Source organism: Notothenia rossii, assembly GCF_949606895.1.
Source record: "Notothenia rossii genome assembly, chromosome: 2".
In the NCBI taxonomy this organism is placed as follows: Eukaryota; Metazoa; Chordata; class Actinopteri; order Perciformes; family Nototheniidae; genus Notothenia; species Notothenia rossii.
Genome location: NC_136904.1, coordinates 93,725,398 through 93,744,436, shown reverse-complemented (window position 1 = coordinate 93,744,436; position 19,039 = coordinate 93,725,398). Strand labels below are relative to the sequence as shown.

Sequence of the window (19,039 nt, the reverse complement as noted above, 5' to 3'; positions counted from 1 at the left end):
AGAATTATATTTGTATTTGGTGTCGAAGTGAAGTGCTTGACAGAGAGTGAGTATCCTCGTGTGATCATACGGCCGGATTGAGTTCATGGAAATGTGCTTTTGGTTCTTCATGCTTTTTTTCTGTTTTAGTTACAGCGCCTTTAACTCCGACAGAGACTGATCGTTTTTGCATTGAAAAACGATCCTGTTTGAATGTCTCTGCTGCGTGATTGTTTGTGACTGTGTGTGACTGTGTGTGTGTGTGTGTGTGTGTGTGTGTGTGTGTGTGTGTGTGTGTGTGTGTGTGTGTGTGTGTGTGTGTGTGTGTGTGTGTGTGTGTGTGTGTGTGTGTTCCTCCGGGGGAAATCAGTGTTTGAAATGTGTCCCAGTTGTCTCACTCAGCCTCTGCAGCTCTGTGAGCGTTTCTAGTGAGTCTCTGATATTAACCACGGAGCTGAAACCATCCTGTAACGCTGACATCTCTTCATAAACAAACTGTGCAGACACACGAGGCCTTTGAGCAGCATGTAATCATAACGATGATATGTAATAATGTGCGGGGGTAATTTAACGGCTGAGTGATGAACGACGTCTCGTGCTGACCTTTAAGAGGAAATCCAACATGACGAGTCGTCTCAGTTTGTGCAGCACGCTTCTGCAGAGCGCAGGAAATCAAAATACCTTCCTGATGACTTTATATTTTTAAAGCCTTTGAAACCTTTTCTCTGCAGACATTTTGACATCTATAACTATTTCTACGATGCCCGACAGGTACAAGTGTAGAGTGCTCATGTCTGAATATGCTTCACAAAAGGCAGGTTTTCCTATAAATACAATACTTTTTTATCTTGGTTTCTTCTTTTTTAAGGTCATATTATTCTGATGCCTTACATAATACACTTCAGTAAGAAACATCTTATGGACATTTATTTTTTCTTGTATTTATTTGCATTGCATTTGATGTTGAGATACTCCAAAAGTAACGGAAAGTATTTTACAGGTAACCAGTAACGGCCCGTCCACACAGCGGCGTTGGAAGCTTCTTTTGAATGGGGTGACGTCACTTTTCGACGAACTGCATTGTGGGAAGCAGAGCGGAGCTTTCCTGGCGTTTCAGGCTGCAAAAGTGGAGCAATGTTCAACTTTCGAAGCTTCCGAAGCTTTCGGTGGAAGCATCAGCCAATCAAATCATATGCCAGTACAAGCTCTAGCCAATCAAACCGCTGCTTGTGTGTCAGGGGCGGGAGATTCATGTGATTGGTTGTTGGTCGAGCTTCAGACACGCCCGCCGGCAAGCTTTTTCCAAAGCCGCTGTGTGGACGGGCCGTAACTGTAAGACATCCTTAAGAAACTCTCCCAACCTTTGTTGTTTACAATCTGCAGCATGTCGTTGTTGACAGTGAATGTGTTTGTTTAAAGGTCACCTATCATGCTATTTGTAGCCAATAGCATAGGTCTCAGATACAGGACTGTCTCAGAAAATTAGAATATTGTGATAAAGTTCTTTATTTTCTGTAATGCAATTAAAAAAACAAAAATGTCATACATTCTGGATTCATTACAAATCAACTGAAATATTGCAAGCCTTTTATTATTTTAATATTGCTGATTATGGCATACAGCTTAAGAAAACTCAAATATCCTATCTCTAAATATTAGAATATCATGAAAAAGTATACTAGTAGGGTGTTCAACGAATCACTTGAATCGTCTAATTAACTCGAAACACCTGCAAGGGTTTCCTGAGCCTTGAAAAACACTCAGCTTGGTTCAGTAAACTAAATCACAAGTATGGGGAAGACTGCTGATCTGACTGCTGTCCAGAGGACCGTCATTGACACCCTCCATCAGGAGGGTAAGACACAAAAAGAAATTTCTCAAAGAGCAAGCTGTTCACAGAGTGCAGTTTCAAAGCACATCCACAAAAAGTCTGTTGGAAGGGGGAAATGTGGCAGGAAACGCTGCACAACCAAGAGAGATGACCGCAGCCTTAACAGCATTGTGAAGAAGAGTCGCTTCCAGAATTTGGGGGAGCTTCAAAGACAGTGGACTGAAGCTGGAGTCCAGGTATCAAAAGTCACTGTTCACAGACGTGTCCGGGAAATGGGCTACAATAGCCGTATTCCCATGGTCAAGCCACTTCTGAACTCAAGACAACGGAAGAGGCGTCTGACTTGGGCTAAGGAAAAGAAGCACTGGACAGTTGCACAGTGGTCCAAAGTCCTCTTTTCAGACGAAAGCAAGTTTTGTATTTCATTTGGAAGTCAAGGCGCCAGAGTCTGGAGAAAGGCTGGAGAGGAGCAAAATCCAAGTTGCTTGAAATCCAGTGTGAAGTTCCCACAGTCAGCGATGGTTTGGGGAGCCATGTCAGCTGCTGGTGTTGGTCCACTGTGTTTCATCAAGCCCAGAGTAAATGCAGCTGTGTACCAAGAGATTTTAGAGCACTACATGCTTCCGTCTGCTGAAAAGCTCTATGGAGATGAGGAATTCATTTTCCAGCATGATCTGGCACCTGCCCACAGTGCCAAAACCACCAGTAACTGGTGTACTGACCATGGCATTACTGTCCTCGATTGGCCTGCAAATTCCCCTGACCTGAACCCCATAGAGAATATGTGGGGTATTGTGAAGAAGAAGCTGAAAGACACCAGACCCAACAATGCTAATGAGCTAAAGGCCGCTATTGAAGCATCCTGGGCATCCATAACACCTCAGCAATGCCACAGGCTGATTGCCTCCATGCCACGCCGCATTGATGCAGTAATCCGTGCAAAAGGATTCCCAACCAAGTACTGAGTGCATTAATGGACATTTTCAAATGTTTGATTGTGTTTTGCTGTTATAAATCTTTTTTTTTTACTTGGTCTGAGGAACTATTCTAATTTTTTGAGATAGGATTTTTGAGTTTTCTTAAGCTGTATGCCATAATCAGCAATATTAAAATAATAAAAGGCTTGCAATATTTCAGTTGATTTGTAATGAATCCAGAATGTATGACATTTTTGTTTTTTTAATTGCATTACAGAAAATAAAGAACTTTATCACAATATTCTAATTTTCTGAGACAGTCCTGTATATACAAATATGTAAAAAACATGTCTATGAAGTGTTTTGCTCAAAATACCAAACAGATCACCCATTTTAGCCATGCCTCATATCCCTCTATTTCACTTGCTGTTTCTAAAGTGCTGATTTGGGTATAAAGCTTAAAAAAGGAGGGGTCTGAGCTCATGCGGGACCCGGCAGCTACTGTCTAAACTAAATACTGCCGTGATGAAACGCCATATCATGGATTATCAAGGATTATCTCTGAAACAGTATGGAGCTCAAAGGCTTTCTCTCTTGCCGGTTATACCACAAGGTGAGTTCCTTTTTACTTCCTGCTTCTTCACACACATGCTCTCCAGTACAGGTTAGCTCTGAGTGTTACCCCTAGATTCCACCGGGTCAGTCTGCGTCACGTTAAGGACGCGCCGCGGCGTCAGCAAGGATCGGGGCCACTCTAGTCAATGGGTGCTATTCCACCAGACGCGCCACGTTACGGCTCAGAAGCGTCCCAGAAGCGTCTCGCCGCTGGGCTCCGCTCGAAATAGGATTGAAGTCAAATTTTTTCGATGCGACGCGAGGCGTTGCAGAGGCGGCAGGCAGGAAGTGGACCGGTCAGAGCATCCGGCCCATCCCCAAAATAAACTAATTTTCAGACCCTGTCCCTCCTAGTCTTTCAAGTAAGAGGAGAAATGCCAGCGTTCTCCTTCGGTTTACAGGCACTGTGTAAATGATAGATATAGAATAATTATGATGATGAATGCATTTTTTTACCACTAAAATACAGCAACACATCTTTGATTCATGTTGTTTATAACTGGAATATTACAATTATTATTAACTTTGTCTATACAAAGTAACCTGTCCAGGAAATATGCCCAAATCAACAAAAACTGCGAGCCGGCAGGCAAGACGCTCCGCTTCTGAAATGCTTCTGAAACGCGCCCGGTAGGATATGACGCCGGAGGAGGCCGGACCAAAACCGCTGCGCAGCCGTAACGCGCCGCAGACGGACCCGGTGGAATCTAGGGGTAAGCGATGCTAATGTAAACACCGACCATATTACGTCCAAAACAGTCGGGCATTGTTTCTGATAGCAACTTTCTGATCGGGCCGTGGGTCCACATTTCAGATATTACGTCATATCGGACGCAAATCTGCATTTTGCATGATAGGTCCCCTTTAAGGATTTAGGGATGATTTATTGTCTTTATGCAACAAAGGGTAACACAACTAAATATTGTTGGAGCTTAGACCATTTTTTCATGCGGTGGCCGACAGGTGCAAACGTGCTGCAGATCCAGAAACAAAAAAATACAAAAAGCTGCAAGCAGCTCAAACACAGCTGGGAGACCAGGGGACACTAACAACAACAACAGTTAACTAAAAAACAAGTTGTCTAAGAAAAACGTTGAATAAAAAAAGAAAAAGTTGATTGCCAAAAAAAAGAAATAAATGTAATGTGAGCGACTAACAAGAAAAAAATAAAGAAAAATTGTGTATCAACAGAGAGGTGATTTCTAACTTCTTACTTGATTTAAACTACATTTTTAATTCAGACTTTTATTTGTAATGTCGTGTTTTAAGAATATTTAACTTTTCCCAAAGGCTCTTCTTTTCCCCTCCCTCTAAAGACTCATTCTTCTGTTCAGCTCCTTATCAGAAAGAACTGTTTACTCAGAATACATAAAACTATTTGCCTCCCTCATTATAATTCCAGGAGACTTATAAATATTCTAGTTATCATTTAAACGCGTGGGATCAGAATGAAAGGCAAAGTACACACAGCTGCAGTACACACGCAGTATACACATTCTGCTGATCAAAGTGCTGCGTGGAAAAAACTGTGGTCGGGACGCTGCGTAAAAACTTTAATTATCACAGGAGCTGCTGCAGGAAAACACTTGACTGAAAACATCTTTAAATATTTAACAAGCAGCAATCAGTCCCTCTGCTGTTTGAGAACGACTGAAGCTTCACAGCGGGAACACAAACGCGTCGATATAACATCAACATACATGTCTTCAATCAAGATCAGTAACTGAGGATTACAGGGGACATATTCTGCTCGTTTTCAGGATGATATTAGTATTTAGTGGTCGCTGTTGTGAAATCATTTAAAGGTCTCCTATTATACTATTTGTAGGCATATCTTATAGGTCTCAGATATATAAAAAACATATATTGAGTTCCCAATGAGTAAAGCCTTACGGTACGCCACACGGCAGCGTCGCGTTGAAGCTTGCCGGTGGCCGTGTCTGAAGTGCGACCAACAACCAATCACATTAATCTCCCGCCCCGGACACGCAAGCACACGGTTTGATTGGCTAGCACTTGTACTGGCATATGATTTGATTGGCTGACGCTTCCGTTGACGCTTCAAAAGTTGAACTTTTCTCAACTTTCGAAGCGAGCAACGGAGGCAAAGCGACGCGGCAAAGCCTTTCGTCAAAGCCTGAAAAACAATACAATAAAAAGTTTAATTAAAAAGGTCAAACATAATAAAAATAAAGAATAATAATTATGAAAAATTAAATACAAATAATACAAAAACACATCTTATCCGGGGGACTGAAAATAAAAACATAGGGGTAGGTAAAATAATTAAATAAAAATAATAATAAAAATACTAACAATAAATACAAATCAAAATGATTACAAGAAGTAAAAGTTGAAGTTTTCTATACATCTGTAACTGAGTGGAAACCAACACCCTGAAACCCTCAGACTGGAAACAGCTCCTCAAAGTGTTCACACATTTGTCTTTAAGGAGCTGAAACTAACCGTTGCTGGTGTTTCGCTTCATATTTGAAGCAGCTGAACATATTTACGTGTGTTAAGAGAAGGATTGGAGTCATGGTAACACAAAGTAAACATTCAACAAAGAGTTCATAACGAGACAGGATGTGAAGGCTTCCCTGCAAACACATCCACACCCATCACACTAACACACACACACACACACACACACACACACACACACACACACACACACACACACACACACACACACACACACACACACACACACACACACACACACACACACACACACACACACACACACACACACACACACACACACACACACACACACACACACACACACACACACACAGTGCCGTGGTTTGGAGCTGCATGGATGGCAGTGGGTGATCTGTGCAGCAGTGTCGTTTTTTGTTGTCTACGTTGGACGTGCAACTTGTAGAAATTCTGACCAGTGTCTTGGTTTACTGTTGTCACTTTCTTTTATGAGAAAGTTGTTTTTGTTTATCATTAGTTTGCGTTGCAAATTGTCTGGTGAGCCCTCTTTACTTTCTTTGACTGATTAAAACATCACCTTGTGGCTTCAGCAATCAGTTTCCTCTCTTTTTCTCTCTCCCGGTTATTTTTACATTTTGTTACTTCCCTTTGTACCCCTAGTCCAGGAGGGAACGTAACACACACACACACACACACACACACACACACACACACACACACACACACACACACACACACACACACACACACACACACACACACACACACACACACACACACACACACACACACACACACACACACACACACACACCAGTGGTGTAATGGAATTTTATTTAACTAAATAACCTTGGAGGCAAACACTTTTATTTAATTTATGTTATGTTACTTTATACTTCCACTCTGCTACATTTAAAGGGGATATGATGTATTTGTACTATATGCATTATTAAAAAACATCATATTGATTATATCATAATCCATCTCTAACAATTAGACCAACTGTTTGAGGTACCCAAAGTTAAAATATTCCAAAAAATGTACGAAAGAAATTCCTAAACATGAATAACTTAGCTTTTCCACGTCAGTAAAATTCTGCATGATGCAACAATAACAATCCAATAATGTGATGTATAAATAATGATATATATTACACACGGAGGCCCTAATACTGCAGAATCAGTACTTCCACTTTGGATACTTTAAGTACATTTAGCTGATTCTGTACCTCCACTAAAGTGAGATTTTGAATGCAGGACTTTAGATTTTAATGGAGTATTTTACATGAACGTATTGTTACTTTTACACAAGTTAAAGGTCTGAGGGAAGTGGAGTGTGTGTGTGTGTGTGTGTGTGTGTGTGTGTGTGTGTGTGTGTGTGTGTGTGTGTGTGTGTGTGTGTGTGTGTGTGTGTGTGTGTGTGTGTGTGTGTGTGTGTGTGTGTGTGTGTGTGTGTGTGTGTGTGTGTGTGTGTGTGTGTGTGTGTCTGTGTGTGTGTGTGTGTGTGTGTGTGTGTGTGTGTGCTCCGAGGTGTGTGTTCCCGTCTTTGTTCGGCCACTTCCAGCCTTTCTTAGTCTCAGGGGAACAGCTGGATGTCCTGCAGACTGAGAGCTGAGTCATGCTTAGTTGTGCTTTATAAGAACTGCTGCTTCATTAGTGCACACACACACACACACACACACACACACACACACACACACACACACACACACACACACACACACACACACACACACACACACACACACACACACACACACACACTGCTGGTTACAGGACGTTCTGTCTGAGTCAGCACTTTCTACACGCAGCTCATTTCTTTGTTAAGATAACACAGAGATGAACCTGCAGTTTGTGAGGATATCGTGTTTATTTCTGCAGACTTACACAGCTCGTTTCGATGTTGTTTCTGGCGTGACATATTTCTGTAGTTTTGCAGTTTCAGACCTACATTATTGAGATTGTCTGATAGTGAAGTGAAGTCTTATCTGCAACTGGAGAAGCAAACCCTTACATTGGGCCTTTTATATCTAATATTATTAAAGATTACCCGGCTGATTTGCCAATTGCTAGTTGCAGAATTGTCTAGAATACAGATTTGAGTGGACTTCTCATGCAAGTGGGAATAGGGGTGTGTGAGCAGTGAAAAGGAGAAACAAATACGCCTCACAAATCGTTTGATTTAAACTGAGATTTGACAACGTAGCATCCTTTAAATTCAGCTGTCGTGGTTAAACTTCAGATATGTTAGTTGGAATAACTAGCAGGATCTTTATGGAGCAACTCTAAACAATAACCCTGTAAACCCCCAAAAGTTTCCAGAGCTCGGAAAAAAAGGCAACGGATTGACCTTATTTTTTTAGTTGATAAAAAAAGGCAAATGTTTTCAGAGCTTAAATATTCTGATGACATACAGTACAGACACATGCATCAATAATAAGGGAAACACGTTTAGTTAAATGTTGTCTTTGAATTGGAGTTGACGTAAGAGCTAGTTAATAAAAGATTATCTGTTAAATTTACTCAAAAACTAAGAAAACTTCAGAGGAACTCACAACATTACGTTTGCAGTGTACATAGGACAAACTGTTACATAACTCTTATATTTATTTGCTTACCTTGTTTTTACAATGGTGGTTATTTAAACACTTAATGTATTAAACCACATGTGTCAAACTCAAGGCCCGGGGGCCAAATCAGGCCCTTGGTGGATTTAATTTCGGCCCGCAGGATCATTTCTAATTTCTATTAGATCTGGCCCTCCGGTTTATTGCTCTCACCCCTTCACTCCATCCTGAGGGTCTCCTCAGCTCAGAGCCTGAGCCCAAACATTGATGACCTTGCACCCAAGATGAGATGCCAAGTATCTGAGCTAGCATCACAGAGCAGCACACTGAGTTTAATGGATGTTTCCTTCTGCACTTTCTCTCTCACGACAACAGGGCATGTTTGGTTTCTCTTTGAGGGAAATAGTTTTGTTGAAGCTGTTGTTGGCCTGTGGGAAAATGTACTCATAAGAAGTGACTCTGGAGAAGCTGCAGATAGAGCCATAAGAAATGACTGAAACTGATTATTTAATGTTTAATGTTGTTTTTATAGGCAATCATTGAAGCTTCGTTAGTTCCAGGTTTAATATGTGCAATAAGTTCATTTCAATAAGTTCTGCAATAAACATTGAACCAGTCCGGCCCTCCACTAGTACCCATATTTTAATGTTGGTCCACTGTGTGTTTGAGTTTGACCCCCCTGCTTTAGATGATAACGGGGAAATGACTGCTGTTATTGCACAGGAGACATTCAAACATTAGCCTCTCCTGCTCACATCCCTAATCATGTGTTGATAGTAGATAGTAACCTCCAAAACACAGACCTCAATATGTCTGACTCGCGTCCCACTGTTTCCACACGTTGCACGGACATCCCAGAGATTGTGAAGTGAAATCTTCATCAGCAAATGTTGGAAAACCCCTTGGATGTGTATTTGTGAATGTCTGTACTGCGGGGTTAAGGCAGAGCAGGGAATCAACACATGAGCCGTTGAAAATCCTCTATATTAAGGACCTTTAATTGGAAACTAAATGACATGGCATCCCTTAAAATGTTCCTTTCGTCATCCGGATTAAAAGCGTTTGAATTGCACAAGGCAGGTATATTATTTAACTTAAAATAATCGAAATGTCAGTTTCACACCAGACACAAACAGCTTTCTTCTGGGTGAAAGTCTTGTATTAGTTTGTTTGAATTATACCTTTTACTTTCATTTATTTAGTGTTCTTTCACATAGTGCCCACACATGCTCTGCAGCCCACGATCTGTCTGTGTTTCCCCCTTTCATTTTGAATAGTCACAGTCTGTCGGTTTCCTGTTTTACTTTGAAAGGTGTTCACCCCCTGTCTCGTGTCTGCATTGCTTCCTGTCTCTGTGTTTTCCCTCCTGTCTGATTGTCTGGGTGTGTTTGGGGGTGTTTCTCAATGTCGAGGAAGGATGCTCCAGAGCCACTATTTCAAGCATACTACGTCATCGAGTGCCGCCGAAGGACTGTTCCAATGTCCAGCATACTTGGAATTCTACCGAGGCCGGCGTCCTTTGTAGCGGGACATTTTGAGGCTGCACATGTGTAGACTCCGCGGTCTTAAAATCCCCACAATGCTTTGCGCACGAACCAATTTCCAAATCTTTAGCGGAAATCGCGTTCCATTTAAGGCGGGGCATATGACGCACACCTGTTAGACTGTTCCACCATTCTTAGTTTTCCGAGGCCAGGAAGGATTCTTGCCTCGCTTCTGAAGCAAGTGACTCGGAAGACATGTGCTACCAAGCAAGCGTCCTCGACATTGAGAAACACCCTCTGATTGTGTTTCAGTCCTTTGTCTTGATTTGTGATGATTCTTGTGTTTTCAGTCTTGCTTCCCGTTGTGTTTCAGTTCGTCGTCTTTGCTCCCCATGGTTTAGTTCTCGGTGTCCTTAATGTCCCTGTTCTGTCCTCCTGTGTCCTCCGAGTCTTCCTGGTTTGTTTTGCTTTTGTTTGCTAGTTACCGTTTTGTTGATCGGGGCTGCTTGCATCGTTTTCAAGTTTTGGTACTTGTGGGTTATCTGTCGCCACTTTTTAATAATTGGGTCGACTCTTCCGGGCAGCTTGCTCCACCACATGAACTTTTCAAACATTAATCCTATTTTGCGGCGATGGGTTGTTTAGCGAGTCTGCCAAAAACAAAAGAAGTGGCGACTGATAACCCACAAGAACCTGTTGGAACAGCTTTTGTTAAATAAAACTCGCTTTTTGATATACTTATGTATCTCTTCTCCTTGCTCTGTGTTTGGGTCCTGATAACATCCCTGTAACACTTCATGCAACATCCTATTTTGTGCCACAAACACGTCTTCAAAGTTGCAAATAAATCTTTAAATAATATCCTCTGCAGAGAAAGAGCTTCCTGCAGTCATCAACATATTCTGCAGTAATGTCTCCATTTCTTCCATGTGTTATGGAACTGCTCGTATTTGATGCAATCCGTCTTCAATGTGCCTGCAGCCTCACATTACACCTCATATACTTCACACAGAGAAACACAATGCATCCCATCAAGCCGACGCCTGCCTCTGAATTTAAATGAAGATATTTGCTCTCTCTGTCGGTAGGTGTGTGTGTGTCTGTGCAGAAGCAGCCTGCTCACTCTCCAGGCTGTGAGGCGGTTACAGTGTGTGCTCCCAGGTGTGTTGGTGTCATGTCGCTGTGGAGCGATGGACGGGATGTGTCTGTCACGTTTATTGCAGACAGATCTCTTCATCAATAATTCATCCTCCTCTTTCTCTTCAGCCTCGCGAGCGACGTCGCTCGAGGGATGGCGATGTCGGCTTTTCTGAAATATCTCACCGACTTCAAATCGATTATTTGACTTCCTATCCAGACGATGAATGGACGCAGAGCTTTTCTCCCAAAACATCAAAAGGCAGAGTGCTCAGTTACATGTTCAAAATCTAAAATCAAAACACACCTCTTCAGAACTGCTTTTAATCTGGAATGAATGTGTTAAAGTGTTAAAGTGTTTTGTTTTCATGTTTTTATGATTTCTTTTTTACTGTGGAAAGGGTCTTTGGGTTTTTAGAAAAGTGCTTTATGAATAAAATGCATTATTATTATTGTTATTATTAGCATGTTAGCATTAAAGTCAAAGCACATGTGTATCTGGTGAATTCTGGGAAGAAAATAAATGTTTAGCCTGACTGGGATCTTCCTTCTTCTTCTTCTTCTTCTTCTTCTTCTTCTTCTTCTTCTTCTTCTTCTTCTACCATTTAACGAGTTGAAGCTCAGATCTACTGAGATTAGATTAGCCTTTTGTCATGTATCTCTCTCATAAGATCTCAATGCAAAGAGGTTCAAGAGAGCTCTGCATTTTAGTTTGTACAGTTCAAATGATAATTTATTTAAATACTAGAAAAGGTGATAAAACTATAAAAATTAAGCTTTGATTAATTATTTAAAATATCAAATAAAACTCTATTTAATATATTTGAAAAGTTATTTTATTTTTTTATTCGTGAAACTTTTTAAAAAGATGAATCTAATTATTTTTGGAAATGTGCCCATGAAGCTCAGCACAAGTTCAACCAGGAAGACCGTCTTTCCTCCCATGTTACTACTCTCTCTCCTCTCAATCAGTGATCGGGGGCGTCACTCCCCAGCTTAACCAATCACTTCGCTCTATTCTCACAAGCCTATCATAGCGCTCCGCTAAACCTTTTTAAATCTGCTCCCCCCTCTGTCAGCTTTCATTTCAGGTGACTCGACGCAACCCTCCTCCAACCCTCTTCACCTCCTGTCCCTCTGAATCCAGGGTCAAGCTAAGCCCCTCCCCTTCAGACCGAACCCAACTATCCATTCACCAGGGTCAAGCTAAGCCCCTCCCTTTCAGACCGAACCCAACCATCCATTCACCACCACCAGGGTCAAGCTAAGCCCCTCCCCTCCAGACCGAACCCAACCATCCATTCACCACCACCAGGGTCAAGCTAAGCCCCTCCCTTTCAGACCGAACCCAACCATCCATTCACCACCACCAGGGTCAAGCTAAGCCCCTCCCCTTCAGACCGACCCCAACTATCCATTCACCACCACCAGGGTCAAGCTAAGCCGCTCCCCTTCAGACCGAACCCAACCATCCATTCACTACCAACAGGGTCAAGCTCCTCCCTTTCAGACCGAACCCAACCATCCATTCACTACCACAAGGGTCAAGCTAAGCCCCTCCCTTTCAGACCGAACCCAACCATCCATTCACTAAGCCGTGGAAGTAAGCTTTCTCCGGTTCCCTCAACAAAAAAGCGATAGGTTTATGATTAGAAAATTATAAGAGTAGGGTAGACATGTGGAGATTATCCGGCTGAACAAAACGTGGTCTCTTAAATGTGTCTCAACCACAGACCTTATTTCCAGCTATTTTCCAAATTCCTACAGAAATCCCAGCTTTTTTGTCGAGGGAACCGGAAGAAGTTTACTTCCGGGTTTTAGGACGTGTCACTGCACCACTATACCAAAAATATATAGGCTATCACATCTCAAAATAAGAAGTTGTTTTCCCAGACAGCAAAACATTGTGAATTATTGATGTCATTATCCTGGAAGAGTTTGGTAATCTAGAGAAGATTATCCCGTTATCTCTGAGAAACAACGCTTATTATTCCCTGATAATGACATGATGAATTTGTTATCTGGAGGAAACAAATACAAAGAAGTGGTAATCACAATTCAGTGTTTGAACTAAGGCCATTCAGGGCTTCCGTAGAAGATCCTTCACTTCTTTGTTTCTTAGTAGTTTTGTGTGGAGCGCTTTAAAACATGGCATGTACTCAGAAACGTAAAGGTGAGGTAGGTAAGAATGGAGAAACCAGCTCGAGTGCGCTAAAATTTGAAAGTACACAACCGGAAAAAATTCTGCCCCTTCCTTCAGACCTCCTTATGCTACGTTCACACCGGACGCGATGCGAATATCTGCTTCGCTCTAATCGCTCGAGTTTCGCCGCGGCTGCTAGCTGTGTTTACTCGCATCATTCAAACAAGTCGCGCTGGCTCGGGAGCTAGCTACGACAAAATGAACATATTTTACCGTGATTAAATTGTAACAGCTAATGGCTTGTGTTTTCTGGTTGAACGTCAGTAATGGCAGGCTGAGATCTTCACCGCTGATTGGCTTCCGCGAGAACGCGTGAATTTGACGCTCAAATTGAAAAATTGAACTCTCGCGTTTGACGCGGCACAATTCAATCGTGTGATTCACGCCGCGTCCACCGCTTCATGCTCGCCGTCCGAGCGAATTCGCGTCTGTCCGCGTCTCTGCATTGACTTTACATGTAATCGCGCCGCCCCCAAACGTCGCATCGTGTCCGGTCTGAACGCAGCATTAAAGAGCCCCTCCTCCAACACACACGAACGCGCACATGACCAATGAGGCTCAGATGATTGGTCGTGCTTTTTACAGTACTACGGCTTCCACAGATGAGATTCTTTTATGTATTTATTGTCAAAGCATTTAATATATTCATTGCTATCAGGATGTTAAGAGCATTCCATGGAATATAACAGAAAGTGTTTCTGAAGTGAAATCATGATAACGCATTAAAAGCATATATAAGATATATATAAGTTGAATACACATTTAATATAAAATTAAATAAAAATATTCCCACATTTCAGAAAATAATTATACAAATAAAAAAGAATTGTATACATATAAAGAATTATGATAATAAAAACAAATAAATAAAATAGGGTTGAAAAAACTTGAAATTCAATTTTGTCATCTCTTTTAAAGTTTCACTAATAACTAAATAAATTAAAAATAATTAACCTTATGAAATGTAATAAAGAAAATAAAGAAAAGGTAATTTAAGTAACATTTAAAAAAATATATATATATTTTTTAAAGAATTAATCAAAGCATCACTTTTTCTAGTATTTAAATAAATTATAGTTTAAACTGTAAAAAAAAAAACAACCCTAACCCGAAAGGTATAATAAAGTCACTTTGTTGACGTACTTGGCCAATCAAAAAAATTGAAATATAATAATAAATGAGTTTACTATGAATCAATTTGAAATATATCGTGTTCAAAATATGTACATTTTTACATTATAAAAACATGACTTTTTATTCACAGCATTATCTTTTAAATACAAAACTAATATGTTTTCATATACCCATTCATCATTCCAACAAACACATTGGTTTTAATACCTCAGAATCTGCAGATATAACTAGAATATCTGTATATTTATTGAGTATACATTGTGTGAGATTTGAACCATTTGAACCGGTGGAGTGACATCATGCCCCGGCCTGAGGCCCCTCCCCTGCCCGCTGACATCACTCAGAGCCCGGCCTCTTTCCTCCAGGAGGCTCGGTGATCATCAGCAGCTCCGGAGCTCCAAACTGCGCTCTCTCCATGGGACTAAACAACACTTATTCCCCGCAAGGTAAGCCACCGTTTCCCGTGTTTTCCTCCCCGGTTTCGGTGCCTCCTCTCCCGGATACAGTGTCTCTGTTTCCCGGGAGTGTTTTCCACACCTGGATCCAAAAGAGCGAGCAGCAACTTTTCTCCAAGGCGAAAGTGGAGCACATTTAGTGGAAGAAAACGACGATTAATCCGCATTTTAAAAAGGTTTATTTTGGATTTCCCCACTGGTTTTACAAGTCCTGGGAATCCCCTTTTCCCTGGATCTGCTCCACGTCTGCTCTTTTTTCTGTCTGGTGTTTTTTTTTGGACCGTTTTAAGTCCCAATGCTTCCAGTGGGTGGAACTGGGTGCAAAACTACAGGCTCTCTGCTACGGGAGAGGCACTAAAGTCGGGTTAAATCCGAGTTTAAACGCAGTGTAAAGGAAATTAAAACCATGCAAAGCGGTAATAATGTTATATATTCAGCTGTTATAACCACAGTGCAATCGGTGGTCTCTTATGGGAGGAGGGGGGGGGAGGCGGGGGGAGACACCAGTTACCATGGCATTAAACAGCTAACAGTTTAAATGGAGATTTAACATCATCATCTTTATCCTTGTCTCAGAGCTGGCTGCAGAAACCAGGCAAGAGAAATGCATGAAGGGAATAATGATGTATAACACATGTATACCTCAATGGTAACAGACTAGGTAGTTGACTGTTTAGCAACACATCTGGATTTACGACCTCTTAAATGTGAATATTTGCTGTTTTCATTCCTCTTTTATAGTAATACATTCATATATTTGGCTTTTGGATATTGGAAATAGAGGGTTGGAAAACTTTAATGGGCATTTTCATTTGTTTTTCAGCCTTTATTGACAATATAGTGTTAATATTTGCTGTTTTTATTCCTCTTAAATTATAATAATTGACAATATTGGGCTTTTAGACATTTGTCCGGATACCTTTGATGGCTAGTACACAGTTATTGACCATAGGTTAATATTGGCTGCCTTTATGGCCCGTTTGTGAGTATATTTGGATTTTGGATATTTAAACTACACTTTTCTGCCATTTCTAACAATTATTTGGCTTTTCGGACCGTTTCATGTTAACATTTGCTGCTTATATTGTCCAGGCAGGCACATTCATATTTTTTACCTTCTGAACTACATCTTGAAACTTCTTGGCCATTCTGACAATTCTTTGACCTTTTATGGACCTTAAGATGTGATTCATATTTTTGGATTTTGGTTATTGGAAATAGAGGGCTGGAAAACGTTTTTCACATTTTTAACAGTTTTTGAGCATTGTTTTGAACTTATAGTCCCGGCTGCTTTTATTCCTCTTATATCATCATACTTGAGAATATTTGGCTTTTGGACATTTGAACCAGACAACTGATAGCTTTAATGTCTAGTAAACACAGTGTTTGGCATGTTATTGACCATATAGTGTTAATATTTATGTGCCATATTTTGAATATATTTGGATTTTAGGTATTTGATTTACACAACTTCAAACTTTTTTTGCCAATTTTAACAATTATTTTTTGCTTTTTGGACTATTTCATGCTAACATTTCGGGCTTTTGGATATCTGAACTACACATCTTAAAAACCTCTTGTCCATTTTGACTCTTTTTGGACCATAACATGTGACCATTTGTTGCCTTTATTCCTCTTTTTATTCTTGTTCTTCAGCATTTTATTGACGTTATAGTGTTAATAGTTAATGCCTTTATTACTCAAACATGAATATATATGGATTTTGGCTTTCCTTTTCACATTTAACGGACCATGGATCATAAAATATACATTTACTTACATTAAACTACCGAACTATACAACTGGGAAGTTTTTATTGGCCATTTTCCACCGTTTTTTGGCACTTTTTGGACCATATATTGTTAACGTTGCTGCCTTTTAATCCTCTTATATCATAATGCTTTAATACATTTGGCTTTTGGAAATCAAAACTTCAGGGCTAGAAAGTTGAGGGCATTTTTATCTACCTTTATCTCTGTATATCTTTGGCTTTCGGATATTGGACATTTTTAACAATGTTTTGGCGTTTTTTGGACCATTTAATGTTAATACTTTCCTCTAGGGCTGCACGATTTGGGGAAATAATCTAATTGCGATTTGTCTGACAGATATTGCGATTTGCGATATTTGTTTTTAAGCGACCCAACAGAAGTTTATTTTAAAATGCGGCCATATCTCCGGCTAGGAAGGTCGTATCAACGTGCTCCCCTCTCTAGCACCCCCGCAGCCCGAGCTACGAGTGAAAGAACTAAACTTACATGAAACTTCCGTTGGGTTGCTTTAAAGTCAAGCTTCAGTTTAAGATTCACCCTGTGATAGAAACATGTGATGGAGCATTACTAACCTGACTCAGATGGTTTCACCAAACCATCTAAAGCTCCATTGGAAGCCATTTGGAAAGGGCAGGCTCTTTCAAAAATACTTGGCAGGTGATTGGATCAATCTATCACCTTCTATCATGGGCCTCTTCTGATTGGTTAACAATGGCTGCTACATGTCATTCAGCCATACTTTCCTTCTTTATTCTTCTTATGATGTTACCTGGATATATGTTTGGCCTTTCAACGTTTTAACTAGAAAACTGTCAGATTCTTGGGGCATTTTCCTTTGATCTTTTATGGAATATATATTGCGATTATTTGCTGCTTTTATTACTCTTCTAAATTGATAGTATGGGCTGTTAGACATTCAAACTAGACACTTTATTGATCATTTTCTTGGACCATCTAATGGTAATTTTTGCTGCATAATTTACATTTATATCATAAAACATGAATATATATGGCTTTTGGACATTTTAATTGGACAAATAGAAGACACTAATTGACGTTTCTTGTGAATATTTGCTGCTGTTATTCCTTTTATATCATAATAAGTGAGTATTTCTTGACACTTGGTCCAGTTAACATTAATCCATTGGCACCAGTTTTGATAGTTAATCTTTCTGAAGCATTTTGGCTTTTCAAGGGCAAAAGTATATTATTCAATAGACATCCTTCACTTGTTTGACATTTTATGCTCCATATAATAATGAATGGATAATGAAATCTGTATTTACTGCAGCCTTGATTAAAACCGGTTAACTGAAATGTACATATCCTATAAAAAAAAAAAAGGGGAAAAAAAGAACATTTAAAAAATAAATAAATACTTGTTCAAATAATTATAGAAGCCAAGTCGAATTTGTCAAATGTATTGAACTGGTGATCACAGTTTGAACGGTTGACAGCTATAGGCCTACAGCTTTCATGCTTAAAACATAACTTGGTTTTTAATCAGACACGAACAGCATAACGGGTTAGGGTAACGTAACCCGTGACAACAGAGATCAACAACCCGTAACAGGGCCTATGCACAGAATTCAGCTTTTCAATACTCTTTCTTCTTTAAGAATATGAGCATGTCTACTCAGGGGAGAGGCGGTTCACAATCAGGCCAGCTGTAGAGAAGACCCTCTCAGCTGGAATCTGGGCCTAAGATGAGGTTTGAGTCTGCGTGGTCTGCGTGTATGGAGGGGCAGCAGCCATATCGTTAGCTAGAACTAGCTAGATCTGATGGATTTGGACATAAACGCGAGTGAAGTATAACCGGATGCAAGAGAGAGAGAGAGAGAGAGAGAGAGAGAGATCAGCACCTGCAGCTCTGCCCGCTGTGAGGGGCCGGTGAGCGGAGCAACACACACCTTTAGACCTGACACACTTAGGCACCCCTCAAAAAAAAAGAAATCTAATCTCATATTCGAATACCTGAATAATTTTGAATATTCGATTAATAGTTCCCATCCCTAGTTAAAAGTGTAATTGTGATTTTCAGTAAACTGGTAGAAAGATAGTGTTAGAGTTTGATGTAAAAAGAGGATGTTTTTGTTCTGCTGCAGCTCAAACAACATGACATATAAACGCTCTGACTTCCCAGAAACAGAAATCAGATCCTTTGATTTCATTTCCTCAAACATCAGACTCTTGTTGATGTGATCTTCAGTTTGAATGATGCATGAACGCTCCTGCAGACGGAGAGAGAGAGATATGAGCACACTGAATATAATCAAAACCTTACTGTAGGCGTTTCCATCATCATTCATTCACACTTTCATTATAAATCAATTCTGTTTCAGATATCAATTAAATAATAGTGTGGGAATGTCTGATTGTTATTTTACTCTTCTAGAAATATCAGACACAGTATAGAGAGATAGATACATCACATGACATGTCACTTGTTTCCAAAGAGACTTCCATACTCAATACTGTGGGCAATCCCCACAGGAGCACTT

General features: G+C 40.3%; 1 protein-coding gene across 1 annotated transcript in view; it reads left to right on the top strand.

Annotated features, from left to right (window-relative positions):
- The first annotated feature begins 14,320 nt into the window (after window positions 1–14,320).
- LOC307030732 (SH3 domain-binding protein 4) overlaps window positions 14,321–19,039 on the top strand; it is a 49,676-nt gene continuing 44,957 nt past the window's right edge. The window contains exon 1 of the mRNA XM_079667358.1: window positions 14,321–14,757. The gene's annotated coding sequence lies outside the window, so the exon portion shown is untranslated. The remainder of the gene's footprint in view (window positions 14,758–19,039) is intronic.